We start from the raw sequence: 16,860 nt of genomic DNA on the forward strand, positions 1-16,860 counted from the left end.
ACAGCATTCCTGGGTCTTGTGTGAAACTGGCCTTGATGCCCTGTGGGACTATGGTGTATATGTATGTGTGAGTACACACACATGCACACACACATGCACACAGGCACACCTGCTCCTACCCCAAAACTTGTCTTACTGCTGACTAAATACATACACCCCATTTGGCTGGAGGGATTCAAAGGAATAAACCCTCAAGGCAGAGGGAAAGTGGAAGGAGCCCGGCTTGGTATCGTAGACCTGAGTTCTAGTCCTAGCTTGTCCACTACTGCTTGATCTCAGCCAGGGCACTTAACTCTCTGAGCTTTGATGCTGTCATTTCTAATTTCAGGGGATTAAACCAGATGAGTATTTCCCTAACCAACTTCAGCAGAATGTTAGAATTCCTTGCTATATTAATGGGTGAATGTGAAAAGTAAGAGTGCACAACCAGAGAAGTTGGGAAAATTGACTTTTTCCAGTAGGGATAGATTCACAGTTTGTTAAAGGCAATGAGATGTTTTGCTGTAGATAATCACAATTTTTTGTTTATTTTGATAGTTAATAAACTTATTCAATAACCAAACTCTTTTTTCACAGAACACCTATAAACAATGCTGAGAATTAGTTTTAGGATATCAACCATTCTCAACGCAACATCTTCCACACGCAAACTTGATAACTTAAAATAGTTAACACATCCATTAAATGATTGGATTGCTAACACGAGAACAACTGTAAATGGTATTTAAAAGTGAAATTATTTTTGTGTAAGGCAACCAATAGTCAGGAACATAGAGCTGAAGTCCAAACTCCATTTCTATGGTAAATAGTCAATGAATGGTCCCACCCGTGAGGTGCTGACAGCGTCTAGCACCCAGCAGAACCGAAGATGCAGACAGTGCCTATCATGCCATAGTCCAGGCTTCTTAATGATTACTTTCTTTTTTAGCGCAGAGGGGCTCTTAAGGTGAGAGAAGTTCAAATATTTGAATGGGTAAGGGCTTCTTTCCTTGGATCAGAAGATTTCCAACACTGTCTTTGTACCCCTTACTGATCTTTATATGTTTGTGGCATTGATAACAGGGCCACACACACAGAAATTAATAAACAGGTGTTGGTCAAAATCAGATTTCAAAAAGTACCTTTGTAAAGTATACATGTTCACAAAGGGCAAAAAGATAGTTAACCCGATTTTTGAAGATAGCCACTCACAGGCTAATTTAGTATTTCTAATTAGACACCTCTGTTTCATTGCTTTTCTTTTTCTCTATGTAGCATATTTTATATTTGAATGGAAAATTAATTTTATAACAGGTCTGCGTGATTTAGGTGAATCTGGTCTGCTCTTGGAATAATTTTGTTCTTAATTGTGACAGTTTGGGATATTCTTATTTTAATTTTTAAAGTTCAGGTCCTACCCTTCTCCTCTTCCATGTATTTGCTGCTTGATTGGGTTCTGTTTTCCAGGCTTTGGCAGATCTGATCCCCTCACCTGTGCTGTGCTCAGGAGGCCACATCAGTCACCAGGGGATGTGACTGAATCAGCAGAGAACCCCTCTGGGCCTTAGTGTCAAACCTCAAAGCCTTTGATGAAGTGGAAGCACCATGGTCTGCAAGGCGAATTGTCCTTGACACCTCCCTCTCTCTACCCTGCTGCAGCTCCATAGTTCTAGATCACAGAGAGTCAGAAAAGCCTGCTCTAACCACCACTCAGAATATCAATCACCCCACTCTCCACCCCTGCCAGCTTAGCATCTTTGAGTGGTAGTCCAATTGCAGGGTCAATAGTCCAGGCCCTCCTCTTTGTCTCTTTCCCACCATCCCCTGCATCTCAAAACATGGGCTGACCCCTCTTCATCCTCCCATCCCTAACAGGACAGGCTGTGTCATGGCTCCAGTCATTATGCTCATGGCTGCCCATACTCGCATCTGCTCTTCCGCTCTTTACAATCACTAGGCCCTCAGAGCTTCATTCAGATGCTGCCTTTCCTGACTCTCTAGAGCAGTGGTTCTCAACCTTTCTAATGCCGCGGCCCTTTAATACAGTTCCTCATGTTGTGGTGACCCCCAACCATAAAATTATTTTCATTGCTATTTCATAACTGTAATTTTGCTACCGTTATGAATCGTAATGTAAATATCTGTGTTTTCAGATGTTCTTAGGCGACCCTGCTAGCGGTTCTCAACCTGTGGGTTGCGAGCCACAGGTTGAGAACCGCTGCTGTAGAGCCTAAGACCATTGGAAAACACAGATATTTACATTACGATTCATAACAGTAGCAAAATTACAGTTATGAAGTAGCAACGAAAATAACTTTATGGTTGGGGGTTACCACAACATGAACTATATTAAAGGGCTGCGGCATTAGAAAGGTTGAGAACCACTGCGAGAATGAGCACTGAACTACTCACTCTCTGGATCTGAACACACACTGTCTCATTGATAACAGGGCCACACACACAGAAACGAAAATACAGGTATTGGCCAAAAACAGATTTCAAAAAGACATCCAATGTCCTGGCTCCATGTGCATCTCTCTCTTTCTTGGCATGGCAATCCCTGGAGAGAAGGACTGGGTCTTATGGTTTTTTGTGTACTTGAGAACTTGACACACATAGGTAGATGCTTAATACCTATTGGTGTAAAAACAATCATATGCTTTTGAAACCAAACATATTCTATGATTGAAAGCAGACTGGGATTTCTGAGTATTACATATGAAATAAAGGTTGTCATACCACAGGTATACAATATGTGTTTAGTAATAACAATAATTATAACCATCAATATTTATTGCATGTTTCCAGTGAGTCAGATATTATGCTACAACTTTATAAGCACACATACCCTATGAGGTGGAAACTAGTATTCCTATTTTGACCTGAGAAATCAGAGATGGATATTGCTTACATCACCTGCCTGAGGCTGCTGGGTGTGATCTCTGTGGTTGGCCTCTACTCTTTCCCAGTTCCCTGCAGTGACGGCTCACTGCTCTAAACCAGAGGGTGCCGGGACATTTTGGCCAGTTCCTAAGCAAATCCCCTGAGGCTGCTCCCTGAAGAAGTGATGGGTTCTCAGCTTATGCTGTGATGATCAAAGGGAAGAATGCATGAATGTACTTTTCAAAATAAAAGTCACCATCCCACAGTGTGCTAAATACGCAGGTGGAGAATTTGGATTTTTTGCCTCAAAGGCAGTAGCAGCATTAGGGCATCTGCTTGTCTACTTGACCCTGAGTGGACATTATTTGAGATGTGTCCAGGTGCAGTGACACCCAAGGCCACACTGATGTGCCTTTTGCAAGAAAACCCACCGGAGGCAGACCTAGGAGGCCGGGTACACACAGAACAGGGAGAAGTGCCAGGTGGCAGTGGAGTTCCCTTCAGAGTAACTTCATTTTTCCACCAGGAGGATGTTGTAAGGGGTTGGGTAAAACTTCCTCCTGTGGGCACAAAGCTATTCAATAACAGCTCACAAAGTGGGCACTGGGTGGAGGAGGAACAACCGGATTTCACAAACGCAGGCAAGCACAGGCCGGGCCAGCTAAGTGATGCCTGCTTGTCTTGGGACCAGCTTTCCAGCCTGAAGCCAGCAGAAGTGAGGCCAAGAGACCCAACCTCAACTCTAAAACTCTCTAAATGCTGAGATTTATAACTTCACAGGAAAGGTCTGGGAGGGGGAAATAGCTTAAAAGAACATTCTGTGTCGTGTTATGATGCTGCCAACCGTTTGTGGGTTGGACAGGGCACAGCGTTCCTAAAGATTAGACATAACTGAGGGTTTCTTCTTCTCGTTTATTAGCAAGGGAATACAAATCCTCCTCTCAGGTCACAGTCTCAAGTCTTCGGGTTTTTGGTACAATTTACTCCATTCAGGAGTAACATTTAAGTGAAGGGAAATCAGAAAAACTGTAGCTTTTTTAAAAAAAACAAAACACAAAAGAATTTAAAGATATCAAGTTTAGCTTTCTAACTTAATTTCTGAACTTTTTTTTTTTTTTTAGTGAGAGTAAGAATTTTCATGGATAAAAGAAGAAAGCACATGTTTTTGTGATTACTAGAATTTTGGTGGCTGGTATTTTATGAAAATGCCACAGAGCTGTGCGAAGTACAGGAAGCCTTTAGCATGAACCCCCCCTCCTCCTGACCCCCACAAAAGAGAAATGTCAACAAGAAATCCAAGCAAGGGTGTTATTTTCTTTTTCACATGGAATAAAATACAGAGTATGAACTATGAAAAGGAAGTATGAGTGAGAAATATTTTGACTTAATACATGTTCCAAGCCACCTCCATCTAGCTTGCAAGCTACACCTGGGTTACAAACGGAGGTTTGGGACTGGTCAGCTCACAGGACACTCGGAAGGAGCAAGTCTCTATAATGCAATCACTCAGGCAGGGAGCAGAGGAAAGGCCACTGCTGACTACTTACAAAGAAAGGGTTTGTCAAGCCATCTGGACATATCACTGAACTGCAAGATGGTCTGGAACTACTTAAGTGATCAAGGTGAGTCATATCGTGGCCACAATAGTCTGCAGTGACCACCAGGCCATTTCTTTGATCCTGGCAGTCACCGTGCTGGGAACACGAATCAAAACCCACCACTTGACAGTCAAAATTATCTGATAAGGACGTGCCTCACCGAGGCTGACCTCCTCCCTAGTCCTCCATGTGGACTTGCCATTCAAGTCAAGCAGACCATGCCCTACTAGAAATCTTATTTCTCCCCAAATTTATCACATTATTAATTACTTTACTTGCATATTTTTGCATCAACTAGTAGATTGTAAACACTCCACAAATACAGCTTTCTTATTACCTTCCCAGAAATTATATATATATACATATATACATATATATATACATATAACTATATATAAATTTGTAATTAATATATAAATTCACATAAGTCTATATATGTATATGAATAAATAGATGCAGTTTTTTTTTTCAAAGAACACTTCATTTATATAGGCATTTTTCCTCAAGCTATTCCTCATTTACCTAAATACAACCAATCCAAGGCCCAGGATGGTACCACCTCCTTCATGAAGTGTTCCCTATGCTACTTCAGTCTAACAGTGACCTGTCCTTCTTCTGAGTTCTTTACCTTCCGGTTTAACAAACTGCAATCCCATGACTGACTTTTTTTACTGCATCAAAAATCTCCATGAGGTACACCTTTACCTATTGGAATGGAGGGAGGAACTTACAAAGAACACAGGTAAGACAGTCATGAGGAGAATGTCCCTCCGAAGGCTGCTCTGGGAGAAAGAAAGAGCATGTGCACAAGTCAGCAGGTATGGACGCAGGTGGGACCTGTGTTCAGGAAATAGCAAGAAGTTCAGGTGCAGGAATGCCAGGGTAGGGTTGGGGAGAGGAGCGTCTAGGAGCCGGAGAGATGCGGGACAAGGGAAAGTCAGAGAGATTTGACCTCTGCTGCTAGAAAGCATGGGAAGGAGGACAGCAACCTCTAGAAGCAAAAAGCAGCCCCTGGCTAGCAGCCAGCAGGGGCCTCAGTCCTAACAGTGCAAGGCACTGAATGGGTCAGCCACAGGCATGAGCTTGGAAGCTGATCCTTCTCCAGAAGCTCCGGCCAGGAACAGAGCCCTGCTGCACCCTGACATCAGCTCCCTGAGATCCCAAGCAGAGGACCCAGTTGAGTCCCCGATCCTCTGACCTACAGAAACCAGGAGATAATATATTTGTGTTCTTTCAGGTTGTAAAATTTGTGATACGTTTGTACAGCCGCAAAAGAAAGTACATATAAATGTGGTGACTTCTCTTACCACTGCGTTTTAATGGCTGGGGTCAGTAGACAGGTTGGTCTACAACAGGTGCTACTGGACAGTGCTAACAAACTCCCCCTGTGACAGACTAGGTGTCAGGGGCCTGAAATTGCCACCCCTTCCAGGAGATCTCCACCCCTTGCAGATGATGCCTCCACAGTCAACTGTCAGTTATCTTTGCGTGCAACGTGTATGTCTGGTTACTTATCCATCACTGTACAATCCTGATACCTTATCTTTACCATCAAATACAATTGTGGTCCAGCCGATGCCTGCCTCTCCGTGTGTGTTATGTGTGTTCACAGAAGGATTTAACCTCACCCCAGTCAGAGCGTAATTAGGAAGGAAAGCCTGCTGCTAAAGGGAGATCTCTACAGCAGTCTGCTGTTTTGTATTTTCTGCGTTTGAATATATTATCCAAGGTGGAAGTGAAAGGAAATGAACATTATTAACGACTATGTGTTAAGCAGCATGCTGGATGCTCTCCTGTATATTCCACTTTTATTTGGCTCTCATAAAACTCTACCAGGTAAGTATTAATGGCCTCATTTTTCAGATGAGGATAAGGAGGATCAAAGAGGCTAAGTTGCCCAAGGTCACACAAGTAGTAAGTGGGGGATTTAGCATCTACATCTGAGAGACTTCAGCTCCAGAGCTTTTTTTTTTTTTTTTTTTTTTTTTTTTTTGCCTATGAGGCTGCCTTAGAAGTTGCTGAATTTATCCTTAAGCTAGTGTTTCTCAAAGCACGTGCCAGGAACCCCTGGTGGTCCGGGAGGATCAGCTTGATCCATCAGTCCCTCTGTAAGATCTGTGCTCAGCACCACCTTAATGTCACAGAAGCTACGGAAAGAGGATGACATGATCCTGACACCCCTCCCCTCAACTCAAATTTTATTTTATCTGAGTCAAGAATCATTACCTAAAATAAAGGTAAAGAATACAAGGCCATGTATAAATATGCACTGAAATGAAAGTGGAGCTATCCGAGTTACATCAGAGACTCAGGAGATGCTAGAATGGTTAGAAAAGTAAGCAGGTAAGACTGGAAAGCCAGTGGGAAGAAGAGGCTGTTCCATGTGAAGGAGGCAGTGTGGTGACTGGAGGGTCAGATGAGGGGCTAATTGTGCTATTTTCTGCAGGACAAGGAGATTTAGCAGAACTTTCAGTTGAAATGATCAGGAAATACAGTGAGACTGTGAGGGTAGATAATGGAGGGTCTTCAAAGCCAGATAAAGCATTTTGGACTTGATGCAACAGAAATTGATATTTCTACCTCTGGCATCATTTATTCATTTACCTGTGGCTGCCTTTCTAGGTATTCTATTATTTTTCCATTTCAATAATTAATATACTTGTTTAGTTAGAGCTGTAAGGGGGAGGTGGGTGCAACAGAGTTTTGCTCTGGGTTGATTTTTGCCGAAAGGACCACTAGTTTTAGTGATGAAATAGAGAAGCACTGCTCTGGACCAAGAAGGTCAGCCATGTGCCTGGAGCATTTCTAGGGTTTGAGTGACTACTAGATGCAGGGGGAGCTGACATGCTGTGTCGGATGGGGGGGGGTCTTCTAGAGGAGGGCATTACTCAGAACCTTCACCAGTATTATGAGAAGACACCCAGAAATGAGACTCTTCTCTCTAAAACAGACCACTCAGACAGACTTTTCTAACAGAATTAATATCTATCGGAATTATAAAATGAATGCAGAAAAGTCAAAGAGAAAAGCTATTTAAGTTTTATTTGCAGCATCCATGAAGACTTAAATCTCCTGAAAGATCTCATCTTCTCCTTCCCCTGATGCCCTGTGCAAATGTCCAGCTCGGAGCATACAAACTTTCTGGTTGAGGAGGAATGGGGTAAATAACAAACAGGAAAGCTACTTTTTGAAATCGGAACTGTTGGCTTTATAACCTCACCTTAGAAACATCCATAGGTATTATCAGGAAGAAAATAAGCAAGTACAAGGTAATCCATTGTGTCACAAACATAAAGTCAATAGCTGTTTCCTTCCCTTTAAATGCTTTTAGTATGAGTGACAGCAAAACTGACCAGTTAGAGCAGCATAACTTGACTTGTTCTGGGTGAGTATGTGCATGTGTGCAAAATGGGAGTGGTATTTGTGACAGAGACTGGCTGGTTGCATTTTCCATTGCAGGGTGGAGCTGTGGATATCAAGCTTTGAAAAACTTATTGCATCCTCCCTTGTCAGACTGTGATCTGAGAAGAAACACTCAACACTCAGCAACTCTTGGGGGAAATTTTGGGCAATCATCTTTGGCTGTGACTAATTTGTCCCCTGGTTGCTGTCCTGGCTGTTGAATTCTTGTGGAGATCTTAAATAGGGCAGTCTGGAAATCTGGATGGTTTTTGTCCCCAAACACTGCTGCATTTATTTTAAAAATATATTCCCCTGTCTGGGCAATGACACAAAATGCAGAAGGAAAGGTTATGGTGGTCAATTCTGGGAAGTTACTTGAGAGAAAATTGAAAAGACCAGACAACCAAAGTGGTGATGGGGAGAGAGGGGAAAGAGAGGGACAATGAGGGAGGGGAGTGTGGGTTGGCGTTCTCTAGCTTTTCCCGGGGAGGGGGTAGAGGAAGGCAGGAAGGAAAGAAACAAGGTGAGCAGTCACCATCAGCTGAGGACCTGTGCATTTACATTCTCATAATGGTTATTTAGTGGGATTGTAAGGTGACTTTATTTTTTTCTCACACATGTTTTTCTAAATTTTCCAAACTTTCTTAACTTAAAGGCATCTTTTAAAATTTAGATGATAAAAAACAACAGTGTTTTTTGTTTTTTCAAATAATAATTTGCTCTGTGCTGTGCTTGGGGAAATCCATTTTTATTGTTGTTGTTGGGACCTCAAAGAGAAAAATAGTACCTAGTGTGAAACGGTTTACTATTTTGCAGGAGCCATACTGACACAGATTTCTAGGACCATGACAATTCTAATGAAGGGGAACAAGGTGTCGCTTACATACTCATAGCTGTAATGTTGCCCAGGACTGTCTTACATATACTCGGCACTTGCTATTTTTTTAACTGCATGATTAGAATAAATAAATTAAGTACAAACATGTCACTAACCGCACAGAGAAGCATATTCTACAATAGAAACCTCTTTGTCCTACTGGTCTTACTTGAAATATAAGACATGAAAAACTGCTTCCGAACCACAGTCCTTTCAGCCCACATCCCAATTCCTGGTAGACGTTCCAAAGATGGGGAAGTCTCGTCTTTCAATTTACCAAACTTTTTGGAGAGAGCCCTAACCCAGTAGCTTCTTTAATGCCCCACTCCATTTTTATTTTGAGCTTACATCACTCTCAAGAGGCAAGGTTTTGTGTGTTTACTAGTAGATGTGAAAAGTGCCTCCAATTGTGTAAAATTTTCATTAAAAAATTACAAAGTTTTAAATATTAGCTTTAGTGTTTTGTTACTGAGTAAGAAATTTCTTGTTCTCCCTTTGTGTCTCCTCTGTGGTTTTCAGGGAACCCATGCTTCCTACGGGATCTTTGTCCTCACAGCAAGGTGAAGGCTCCACGCAGAATCAGCCTCCTACCTGGGCTTGGCTGACCCTGGTTCTAAAGAGTTCCCTTTTGAATAAGAAAACTAAATCTAGCAAAGGCCAAATTCCCCATTAGCTAGTGCCTTATTCTGGGCTCCACTATTTAACCCACTGGCAAGGGTTCTTTGGGGAGAATTCAGAAGCTGAGTCATCCTATTGAGCTTGTCAAAGACTTCAGAAATCTAGTAGGAAAAAAAAAGGTGCTCAGAAAAATCACCATACCTGGGACCCAGCACATTCTCTGTGCAAAACTGGTTCGGTGACTTTGGACACAATGCTCACCCTCTGGGTTTTGATTCCTTTGCCTGTGACATGGGAGAGCAACACCTACCTGTAGAACTCAGTGTATTCTGAAGATCAAATAAAAATCAGGATATGTGCTTTGAAAACACAGTGCTCTGTTCAGATGTAAGGGATGCCTGGGATGTAGCCCTTGGGAAAGCTTTTTATCTCTGTCCTCAGATCCTCCATCACCCAGGGGAGCCCACCTTCCTACCATTCTCCCAGCCCCTTCCCTGGAGGGCACAAAACCACAGCCCAAAACCAAACCACAGCACTTCCCTGCTCACTTTGTCCATCACCCCCCTCTTAATGCCTCCTTTATATTCAACTTGTTTTGAATCCTTATGTAATTAGGCAAACACCAATGCTTCCAACTTATTTTTACAACATGCAATTTATTACTCGGAATTTTATATTATGGGTCCTTTTTCATGTAGAATGGGTTTTTATTTCTAATCATTAGTGCATAGACTCTCATTATTCTAACTCCTTTTTACATATGTATATATGCAGTTCTTGTCTCCTGATAGCTTAACAAAGTCTTGGAGGACAGGAACATTTTCTGATACTTCATCATTTCAGCCAGCACCTAACACCAGGCTCAACACCCTCTATCCCCAGCACTCTTTAGAATCAATGTGTCCTCCGTTCCTTTGGAATGCAGTCCACATCCCCTGCATGGCAGCTACATCTCTTAAAAATCCTTCTCCACTCAACTGCTACCTTTCATCTAGCCAGGTGCCTTCCTGTACCCCCACTTATGCACATCTTCACTGCTCTTCTGCCACACTCATTCACTATGCATTCACTATCCAAGGTTCAGCTCCAGAATTTTCTCTTTTGAACATTATCTTTTCTGATCCTGGATCCCTCTGGCTTCCATTGCTGGCCACTAAGTTAACATGGATTAAACTTAGTCTATATATTAACTTAGACTTTTTCCAGTATTTTATAAGGAACTCGAGGTCAGGAGTCCTTCCTTGCTTTTTCTTTTCTTCTAGTCTCTAGTTGGCCCTGGCACTGTGTTATATGTTAAGTAACTAAAGAGCTCTCAATCATTCTTGAAAATGGTTAAGTTCTTTATGAACCACCATATTCATTTTATTCCACAAAACAGGGAAGACCTCAGGAAGACCAACAACTGGGTTTTAGTCTATATTACCTTAAGCATAGTAAACATTCAATAAATGACCCATTGACTAAAACTTGTGATAACCTGGACTGTTCCTCCAAACACTCACATGAGCACAGCTAACACCCATGGTACCATAGACAGACAGGGGTTTTCAGGAGTTTTCAAAAAGCCATTGCCAGGAACAAAATCTAAGTGCCTATAGGTCTCTGAGACACAAAATGGGGAGCTGGCCTGGAATCTCTTATCTATTTTCAAATACTGTAACCTTTACTTTTTTCTATACAAGGCCTTCAAGAGGAGACAGAATTCTGGCACTGTTCTTGCACTCCCAGAATTGGGGGTTTTTAGACTTTGGACCTACTGAGAAGTATGTGCCAGCTCCTATCAAGGGCTGACTACAGAATGAAGTCTCCTTAGAAGCTGGAGCAGGACTAGAAGCACAACGAAGTTTCCCTTTCTGCACCTGCAGCCCCCATTTTCTCAACATCCACTTATCCATTGACTCTTTGCCATCTGGATTGGGCACACAGCCTATCACACCTTAACCTCATGAGGTGCTAAACACATACCAGGTGTACAGGTTAATAATGCGGATTTTTTTTTCAATAGATGGAGTTACACATATGTTGATATACAGTATATGGGATTTGATATGTATGCTATTTTGTTGTATTGACAGCAAGCTTCAAAACTTCTTATGTCAAATTTTGTGAAGGTGTTAACATAGATATTTTTACGTTTAAAAATTTCGATTTTCATGCCAAAAAAAGAGCATTTGCGGGAAGTTTTAATTCATTATTTTGAAGAAAAGTGCTGCTGAAGGTTATCGTATACTTCAGGAAGCTTATGGTGAACATGCTCCATCTCAAGATACTTGTGAATGCTGGTTTAAATGCTTTAAAAGTGATGATTTCAATGTGAAAGACAAAGAACATCCAGGTCAACCAAAAAAGTTTGAAGACCAACAATTACAAGCATTATTGGATGCAGATGCATGTCAAACTCAAGAGCAACTTGCAGAAAGATTAAACGTTGCTCAGCAAACAATTTCCAATTGTTTGTACAAGCAATGGGAAAGATTTTAAAGGAAGGATAATGGGTGCCACATCAACTGAACGAAAGACAAATGGATAATCGAAAAGTCATCAGTAAAATGTGGCTTCAACGGCACGAAAGAAAGTCTTTTTTGCATCAAATTGTGACTGGTGATGAAAAGTGGATTTATTTTGAGAATCCCAAATGCACAAAATCAGGTCAACCATCAACATGGACTGCAAGGCCAAATCACTTTGGAAAGAAGACAATGCTCTGCGTTTGGTGGGATCAGGAAGGTGTGGTGTATTATGAGCTTCTAAAACCAGGTGAAACCATTAATACTGATCGCTACCGGCAACAAATAATCAATTTGAACCACACTTTGATAGTGAAATGACCAGAATGTGCCAGAAGACACGGCAAAGTAATTTTGCTTCATGATAACTCACCATCACACACTTCAAAACCAGTTAAAGACACATTAAAAGATCTTGCCTGGGAAGTATTAACCCACCCGCTGTATTCACCAGACCTTGCTCCTTCAGATTACCACTTGTTCCGATTGATGGCACATGCACTTTGTGAGCAGCACTTCAAAACATACAAAGAAGTGGAAAATTGGGTCTCTGAATGGTTTGCCTCAAAACAAGAAAAGTTCTATTGGACAGTATCCACAAATTACCTGAAAGATGGGAAAAACGTGTAGCTGGCGATGGACATTACTTGGAATAATGAAAGCACTTTTGATGTTTCTCTTGAAATTATCGTGTTTTCTTTGATTACAAAATCCGCATTATTAACTGGTACACCTGTAGTCTTTAATTTTTCTGTTGTCTTCAGAACCACCAATATGTTCATACATATTCTCATCTATTCTGAGCATCCATGCCTGAAGCTTCTGGCCCTTCCGGCCACGCCATTCTTCTTAAATTTGTTCTTCCTTGACTCCTTGCCTCTCCTCCAGCATTTCTGTCATTCCTTCTCTGCTTCTCTCCTGATCCTCCCTTATTATAACTCTCTCTTTAAGACAGGCCACAGGGTCCTTCCTCATGCCCTCATGACTTCATTCCCTGTTAACTCTTTCCTTTGATAAGTTTCTAGCTCTAAGCTCTGTACAGCGCTGCCAACTGCTGCCTTAACAACTCATCTCCTCACACACCAAGCAGATTCTCTTTGATTCCTGTAATTCTATTCACGTGCCCCCACCCCTTCAGTTACCTGGGGCAGATATACTGGAACCATCTCTGACTTTAATTAGAGAGGAGAACAGATGAACCAATGGTTCCTTACCATTATTTTTTGCTTGAGCACCTGAGTAGATAATGATGCCTTTATGATGTTTATAATCTAGGGGGTGGAGTGGGGGAGGAACAGCAGGGTAGTGGGTGCAATCCAAACAAGAAATGGATAATTATACTATCGTATGAAGAATGCAAAGATGGAGTAAGTTTGCCCTACCCAGACTAGGGGATAGGAGTGGTCAGGGAAAAAAGATAAAATATAATTTGGTCATTTTATGGCTTTTGCCAGTTTAAGAAATGGTTTCCCATTGCTTATTTAAGCACAAGCCCCAGAGTGCAGGAGGAAAACCCTCTAAATCACAATCACAATATTCTTTCCCAACCTTATCTATCACAATCCCCCAACTTGGAATCCTAACCTCAATAGGACTAGAATAAACACCATTTTCCAAAAGTTTCTTGGGTATTTCCACCTAGATACTTTTGTCTACATAGCTTCCTTTCTATGTTGTGTTTGGCCTGACCCCTCCCCACCATCTCAGCTCTCCAAAAGCTTCCTCCATCCTTCAAGACCCATCTTGAATGGTAAGTACTCTAAAGAAGCATTTCTTGGTCCCATCTGTTCACCCCCACAGAAACACAGAGGTGGCTCACCTCATAGGGACAGCCTGGCACTCTCTCTATGACTTTCTGGTGGGTCTTTTAGTCTGCCTTATACTTTCAGTTGCACCTCATTATCTCCCATAGATTATAGAGGATAAATTTCTGGATTGTAACCTTTTGAGGGCAAAAACATTGAGTTACTCATCCTTTAGTTTCTACACCAAGCTATGCATACACTAGATACTACTTTTACAATTTTCTCTTGTCTTTATCACTTCCCCTTGAATTTAGCCAAGTTGCATTAAGTGCTACACCGGCCCAAGCTTAGACCACAAACCTAGCAAGTATTCAGCCCCATCACTTTTTTGTTTATAAAGTGAAGAGATGGTTTTCTGAAGAGTCCTTCCAAAGGCACCATGCTTATCTCTTCTCAGAGACAGGCCAGCCCTTGGAAGGCATGCTTTCCTGATTTCTCTAGCCAAGAAAGGCTCCATGCTGTATCAGAGCCAAGTCTGTCAAAACAGTGACTTCTCTGCATCCACACCTGAATCTGCCTAATTCTCCAAAGCCACAGAGGTATAAATAAAACTTCCACCAGGACAGGGGGAGGTTTGCCAACCGAGGGAAGATAAATGGCCTGGGGACTTCATGCTCCAAAGGCAGAAAGGCTGGATTTCTTATTTCAATGTAGCAAAAGGGATGCTGTGAGCTTAAGGTTTTTTTTCCCCCATTCCCAGAAAGTTATGGGTCACAACATTTAATTTGATTAATTCCTGGTTTCCAAAAGGAAACCTTAGGAGGAACCTTGGGAGGCTCAATAAAATAAGTATGTGCAATTGTTAAGACAGGAAAGGGGAAAAAATGACTTCCATCAGAGCCCGCAAAGATTGTTTCCAGTCCCAAACATGGGTCCCCAGAGATAGCCTGGAAACCAAATTATTGTCAAAGAGATGCTTACCTTTTACAATAGCTCACAGCAAAAGAAAACATATAGCTTAACATCTCTCCCACGACTCACCCTTCTTTTTTTTCCTTTCATTTTGTCTCTTTCTGCCTTTTCCTTTCCCTCTCCTAGATTCTACGCTCTCTGTCTTCTAAGTCTGAGCTCTTCTACCAAGTAGACGTACATGTATATCCCTGAATGAATCACTTAGCCTTCTTAAGTCTCAGTATGCTTAACAGCAATATAAGGTATTTATACTACATTATTAAGATTCTTTTACTTCTGAGTTTCAATGTAAATGCAAGCTTGTTCTATCTGCTCCCATTCAGTTGGTCATTTTAGTGCTCTAATATGTTTGTTTCTAAGATGAAGACTACTTTCAACCCACACACGGAGCAAGCTAATTTGTTGGTGGTAGTCAGTTATGAGAAGTTCTACCTTTGGAAAGCTGAGATCAAATATCTAAGTGAAGTGGCTGGGGCCAAAAATAAATGGGTTGAGTCACACAGATTAATACATGGACCAGAGGGATATGTTTTGATACTTTATTGAACAGCTAATTAATTGGCCAACATGGTCAATAACTTGGGCAGTCTTCCTACCTGCCCAATCGGGCTGTGTGTGTTTGTTCATATTCAAATTTATTTATAAAAATTCACAGAGATGTTTAGACTCCTATACTATCAGGTCTGGTCAGAACCTTTATTGTCACAGTCTCACTCGGGAAAAGTGAGAGTCAAAAAAATGAGGTCTTTCAGTTGGTTGGTGCAGGAGATAAGAGTGGGGCAGGTATTTATAATCCCGCTAAATCACATGGCAGCCATTGGTTAATTAATCTTTCATTTCCTCCCACAGGATGACCCAGAATTCCACTTGGATTAACAAATAGTCTACACTTCATTAGCTTTCCATTTTTTACCCTTTCTTTTTTCCTGGTCTTAACTTTCTCCTCCCATGAGACCTCTTATTCCTTCTATTCCATTTTAAGAAAAGTCTCCTCACACGTGTTTCTTTTGTAGAGTTTTCATGGCATTTCATCCATTAATTTCCTCATCTAAATGACTGTTTGGAAGAGGTTTTGTATTATTTTTGGCTTGGGCATCCACTTCCTACCAGTGAGTGACACCGAAGCTGCTTCCCAAAATGCCCCACAGTGCTGATAAGACGAGCTGGCAAAGGGCAAGACAGAAGCCACAAGAAGAAGTGGAGTCAGCCAGACTCAAGAGAATCCAGCTACCTTCACGGCAGGTGAGCTAAGGATTAGTTCTCAGCATTCATTCATCATGAGGAAAGTACTTGATATTTAGGGACTCATAATGGCCACCTGGCTAATAATGACATGGACCTAAGACATAACACATCTAACTCAACTCTTCTCACTGTTTGTGGGAGCCTGGACAGCAGTGGTCAAGATGTTTGAAGTTCCTAGCATGAACTGAGGTCAAAGTATGCAAAGATTGTTTCCATGTGGTCTGAACAGAAAGAACATCACTCACACTAGAGACCTCCTCCACCTGATAACCTGGCTTTGAGAGCACATTCGACTACGCATTGTCAACCTTGGACAGGTTTGCTCTCGGGGAATCTGCTGCATATCAGCATGCCTAAGACAGTGATGTTTGGTGGAGAGAGGTACAAATAAAGGCTGATAAAGCTTTTTCCAACTCTGAGAATCTGCGGGTTGCACCTTCCCACTATTGATCCATTATTTGGCCTCAGGCAAGCATTTTTATAAATGGAGATTCAGCAGATGGTATGCATTTAGAAATTAGGTATTATTTCTCATGTGAAAGTTTGATCTAGCAACTTCTGCCCTACTGGGCTTAACTTGGGCTTTGCACAAAGGACACCAAGCACCTTCAACAGAGCCTGATGATGAGAAACGGGAATCCCAGATGAGCATATCCACTTTAGGCAGACACAAACTGTGGGCCTTTTATCACCTGAGCAAATTCAGGGGCCTTGACTGCTAATTGGTCTCTTCATTAACCAAGGAGAACATCTACCACAGCAACTCACAAGCTAGTGGCAATTTGGGGTGACCTTTAAGTAGCTTCTGACTCATCTATTTCTCCCTGAAATCTGTTGACCTAGAAAATGTCTAATTCCTTATGAATAGTCTGCTCTCACCTCCACTAATTATGGACTCCCCAGAAGGAAAAGGACAAGCATGGGGTGCACATAAACAGAGGTGAAACATTACACCCAAATCTTAAACAGGGATAATTAGTCTTTTAAAACCAACCTTTGGCCAGGGGTTATGTGCTATTTGGGGGCAAGGGGAA

The 16,860-nt window shown here is 41.7% G+C and overlaps 1 protein-coding gene across 2 annotated transcripts in view; it reads right to left on the reverse strand.

The window, feature by feature from the left end:
- SETBP1 (SET binding protein 1) overlaps positions 1-16,860 on the reverse strand; it is a 355,347-nt gene that overhangs the window by 87,768 nt on the left and 250,719 nt on the right. The gene's annotated exons all lie outside the window — the stretch shown is intronic.

Source organism: Plecotus auritus, assembly GCF_963455305.1.
Source record: "Plecotus auritus genome assembly, chromosome: 8".
Classification (NCBI taxonomy): domain Eukaryota; kingdom Metazoa; phylum Chordata; class Mammalia; order Chiroptera; family Vespertilionidae; genus Plecotus; species Plecotus auritus.